The sequence below is a fragment of the Nymphaea colorata genome, chromosome 7, assembly GCF_008831285.2.
Source record: "Nymphaea colorata isolate Beijing-Zhang1983 chromosome 7, ASM883128v2, whole genome shotgun sequence".
Lineage (NCBI taxonomy): Eukaryota > Viridiplantae > Streptophyta > Magnoliopsida > Nymphaeales > Nymphaeaceae > Nymphaea > Nymphaea colorata.
This window is the reverse complement of record NC_045144.1, coordinates 16,769,193-16,774,985: the sequence shown is the minus strand read 5'-3', so window position 1 is coordinate 16,774,985 and position 5,793 is coordinate 16,769,193.

Below are 5,793 nucleotides of genomic sequence, written 5' to 3'. Positions count from 1 at the left end.
GGGCTGCCCCTGAGGCGGCATGCCGCCGGATTAGCCATGCAGCCGGTCTGGTTCTCCATGGAAAGAAGCCTGCTCCTTCTATGGTGCTGATCAGTACTCCTGGATCCATAGTTAGCTTGAACAAGAGAAAAGCTAGTGCCCAAACCTATAATGCACAAGACCAAGTAGATCATGGTAAGCATGGAGGAGCTCATTTTCATGATACAATGGGAGAGAGAGTGACTCAATGAGAAAGGGATACGTTAAGCTTTTTAAGGTCTTTGGCTTCGCAAATTCATGAACTCCTATGGTGGGAATTTATAGGTTGGATTGAAAAGCTATGACTCTCAAGTAAACAGAGTCCGTAGAACACTTTTTTTGACTTGGGAATTGTGCATCTCTGTGTGTAGGGAGGCAAATGTGAACTGCCCTCACATTTGACATCTTAATTACTAGTAATTTTTCCGTTTGCTGAGAAGTTCAAGTCTTCGTTTCACATTAGTGCACAACTGGAACCACGAAAAAAATGTATTAACAGTTCGATGTTCAACTCTGGCAAGTGTCAAAGTTTAGCGGATCGAATGCATCGAGACAACTGTGCCAATCATTTCAAAGTCACCGAAATTTTGGATTCATATGCAAGTGATCTGAATCAAATTAATATGGAAATGCATGGGAGAAGGTGCAATAATCTGACAAATTAATATATAGCATTGCCACAAATATTGTTTTGGAGTCTTTATTTGAGAGGTTTTTTTTAGGGTACTTTTCAGCAAAATTGTTTTTTCCGAAAAGTTCTCAGAAAAATATATAGCATCTGCATAGCCACAAATATTGTTTTAGAGTCTTTATTTAAGAAGATTTTTTAGGGTACTTTTCCGAAAAAATGTTTTTTTTTCAAAATTAATTTAAATACAATAAATAAGAAGCTAATAAGAAAACATACTAACTATCTTGCTAAATGAAAAAAATATATATAAAGTAATAACCACTGTATTTCATGTACGCTGTCGAGTTAAATACCTAAAATAAGGGGAAATAAAACAACGAAACGAAAATCCTGAAAAGTTGTGATAAAATTGCAATAAATCGTGATAAATTCATTTTTTTTCAAAGTGTCGCAATTTTTTTTGTTTTTTATTTTTTGTTAATATCATGATATTTCTAAAAAAATATCACGTTATTTGTAGCTATGACTGTGTCTTTGGGAAAATTGTGGGACGTCTTCTTCGCTTCTTCTCACCGTAGAAAAGAACAGGGCACATCCACGCAGTTGACCAAGTAACTGGGCTCATTGTCCAACTTTAGAATCGGACAAGACCTAACGTTCGGACCTTTCCTTTGGACATCCTTCTGGCCCCTTCTGACTCAAAATTTTCTGGCCGCCGTCCATCATTTTGGCGTATGGTCGAGATTGCAGCACATGGATCTTGATCTTAGATTATCAGTAGTAGAATTTTTATGAAGGGGCCGTACCAAATTTGACTTAAATTGGGCTCTTGCTGTGGCCGAACTTGGATTAGGACCCCATTTTTTTTAAAAGTTACTTCGGATATGACTAGCTATCAACATTACTATGGAAACAAATTGGATCTCAATCGGATGAGGGGCTTGGATTCAGTTCATAAATTGCATACCAAATTAATCCATATATATTAGATTCATTTACATTCCCAGCTCTATTGGAGGTGTTACTCTTCCTTTTAATTAGTGGTGGGTGAAGTGGCATGCATTGCTTTGATATTTACCAAACAATTAGGTACCATTCTAATCAATTAAAGAAATTTTCACTTCAAGAATCGTGGGCGTATTAGCTTTGCTGAAAGATCGCTTATGTATAATATAGGAAAGTTGATAAAAAACCAGAGCACTTGGGTAAGAGGCAAAAAATAAATTTAATTAAATCAAAATAGTTTTTGTAAATTAATCTTATAGATATGATCTTAAGAGTGATTTGGTGAAAAACATATATGTACATATATATAATAAGTTAATTGTTTTCAGACTTAACTAATGTTTTTTTAATAATAAAAAATGAACGGCTCTTGTATCCTCAAAATTTTGATGGTAGATAGATATTTTTCCTTTTACGAAAATAACTTCATTTTAAACCTGATTTATAAGGTTCACATTTTGTTTAGAACACTTTTTAACAAGAATTTAAGAGGTCTGGTTTCTATCGCTTACCCAAGTGCTCTGGCATCTTAAATCATATATATATATATATATATATATATATATATATATATATATCTATATATATATATATATATATATAGGATCTGGTTCTGGTAATATATATAGCATCTTCTGTCTATGGAGCTTTCATTATGCATCACTATGAGGTAAAGGAAAAGGATGGGATTCAAAACTCAAAAGCCTGTTTACCAAATACGAGAGTCTTCCGGTCATCAATTATTTCATACAGTAATATGAGTTTTGAGTAATTAAGTAAGCAACACGAAGGGACTTGAAAGCAGCAAAGATAAGAGCTCCCCTTTAGCAATTCTCCTCCTTGGGACTTGATCGTTTAAGCTTTGCAGCTTCCACAGTCTGTGTGGAATTGAAATGGAACATGGCGTTAGCCATCACCTCTAGTGCATATGATAAACTAAACCGGAACATGTTGTCCTATTAGACTATTACAACTGCAAAGTCATCAATTATATGCCCTCCATTAGGTAGGGATGTTAGTGTATCCTATTTTGATTGAAAATCCGACCAAACCATTCTGAAAAAAAACAGATATATAATGGAATTTAATATGTCTGATTAAGAAATAGAATCAGATTCAGGTTTAAGAAATAACATCCAATCGGGTACCAAAATACATAAATATCTGATGGGATTTAGATTCAGATGGGATTTAGTTTTAAATAAATACCCTATCTCAAACTATCATACATTTTGAAAATTGGTCAGATTTGGCTCAAAATTCTGATTTGGATATCAATGTAAAAATTAGATTCGGATCAGATTTTGGATTTGGATTCAGATTCAAATTCAGATATGATTTTTCTTTGTTCACATTTGAATCCGAATATGTAGACATCTGAAAAAGTGAATGCATTTAAAGGTAATCCGATTTGAATCTGATCCAGTGTCATCCCCTGATATAGAAGTGAAATTAAGGATCTTTTTAGAAGAAATTAATGTATCCTATTTTGATCGAAAATCCGACCAAACCATTCTGATAAAAACAGATGTACAAAAGAATTTAATATGTCTGATTAAGAAATAGAATCAGATTCAGGTTTAAGAAATAACATCAATCGGGTACCGAAATACATAAATATCTTATGGGATTCAGATTCAGATGGGATTCAGTTTTAAATAAATACCCTATCTCAAACTATCTTACATTTTGAAAATTGGACAGATTTGGCTCAAAATTTTGATTTGGATATCAATCTAAAAAATAGATTCAAATCAGATTTCAGATTTGGCTTCAGATTCATATTCAAATATGAATTTTCTTTGCTCATATTCGAATCCAAATATGTAAACATCCGAAAAAGTGAATACATTTAAAGGTAATCTGATTTGAATCTGATCTAGTGTTGATATAGAAGTGAAATTAAGGATATTTTTAGAAGAAATTCTTTTTTTCACTTTCTTCTTTCAAAATTTTTCAAACTTTTTTTGGTGAAAGGAAATGTAAATTTTAATTTTAAAAACTACAACTTTTGGGTCATATCTGAAATAGAAGATATATAATTTACACCTCTAACTTTCTTGTTGCGCAAAATCACTGCTGCTTGAGTTTGATTAATTATTTAAGAACATAACACATGAGATCGTGGAAATTAATGACATGGTGCCATTTTTCCTATAAAAATATAAAAATATTTTTTGTATTTGGAACTACAACAAAATTGTATGCCTCGATGAATACTTCCCAAGAGGAAAGCGTGCTTGCAAGCATCAAATCCAACTGCCATCATGTTCAATTTGACATGCTGTCAAATGAAATTTAAGCACCACAGCTGACTACTGTGACATTCGAACTTCCTACGGTTCTGATCCTAAGACCAATATTTAAATACTTGAGACAACAAGAACGTAGATTGAATGGAGAAATACCTGACCCACGGCCATCTTCATGTTCATCCCACCTTGAAGAAGTGAACGGTTGATTCAAGAAGAACAATAATGTTAGAAATAGTCAGTAGATCAATACAGAGGCTCTCACTTACGGATGCGCCAATCTTTGCCCAATTGTAATTAGGGCTGCACAACGAGCCGAGCCAACTTAGATTTGACTCGAACTCGCTTGAAAAAACTGGGCTCGTGCTCAACTCGTTTATAAACGAGCCGACTTTGAGCTTACAAAGATACTCGAAATGATATACTAGTCGAGTTCAAGTTTCAGGGACTTAACTCGTCTGTACTCGACTCTACTCGTAAACCGGTACTCTATATAATATTACCAAAACTGGTTTCACAAGTTACACGAGTTAATGCTTATATGAGTTGAATAAGTTAATGCCTAAACGAGTTTGGGTTAAACGAGTCAAGTCCGAGCTGAATTTTGTGTAGTTGAGTCTAGCAATAGCTTTGCTATAAGGAGCTCGAGTAGAATTCTAGCCAAGCTCGAGTTTTCTGAGCCGAATCAAGCTCGAGCTGGCCAAACTCGGGCTCCACTCGGCTCATGTGCAGGCCTAATTTTAATCTTTGCCTCATTATAATTGACAAATCCATCCTTGAGTTCATTTTGGAATGGTTTCCAGCCAAACCCATCCTTTTGTTATTTCGCAAGATGGACACAAGCAGCTTCTCAAGTGCTTAACAAATTATCCCTACATCAATTTAGGAATAGTTTACATGTCCTTAATTACTGTGTTTATTACTTTGTCTCTAAGATATATATGCGTTAATATATATATATATATATATATATATATATATATATATATATATATATATATATAACTGTCATGTCGATAATTAAAAAGACAATTAACAAGTGGCATTCTATTTCCGTGTGACTTTATTCTTGCCTAATCACTTTGAAGATTTTATATATATATATATATATATATATATATATATATATATATATATATATATATATATATATAGAGAGAGAGAGAGAGAGAGAATCCAATGCCTCTCCCCCTCTCTCCCTATCTCGTGTCCAGACCTATTTCGGGATATAGGTGGGGAGTGATATACTTTGTTAACTAGAAACTCAGGAAGCGTCGTATGTATCAAATAATATTTAGACTCCACTGAAGCTGCTTCTAAACGTTGGGTCGGGTCCAGCCTCAAGACCCGACCCGGCCCGTCACTTAAGTGACGGGCGGGAGAAAGGAAGGGCACCCGATGGTGCCCCTCCCCTCTTACGTCTCTCTCTCGTTTCTCTCTCGTGACTCTCTCTTTTTGGGAAAAAGAGAAGGGGAAGGTTCTTGTGGCTGCTCATAGAGGAGAAGAGGAAGGCAAGGAGGAGAAGAAGGAGAAATCGCAGCAAGGTGCGTGGGTTGATCGGCAAGCCAAGAAGAAAGAGGAAAGACAAAGAAGAAAGAGAAAATGAAGGGAGTCTTCATTGGGTGATTTCTTTCTTGAATCTTTGGGGCTCTTTCTTTCATTCGCATAAGAGAGTGTTATTGTTCTCTTGAGTTCACTGTTTTTCTTAAAACAGTAAAGATATTGTTGCTCGTGTATTTGGCTCCTATTCTTGATATATAGAAAGTCTCTCTTGCCCGTGGTTTTTTACCCCATTATTGGGGGTTTTTCCACGTAAATTGGTCTCCTATTTTTCTGCATTTCTAGCATATATTTTGATATATATTGCTGCAACATTGGTGTTGGAAT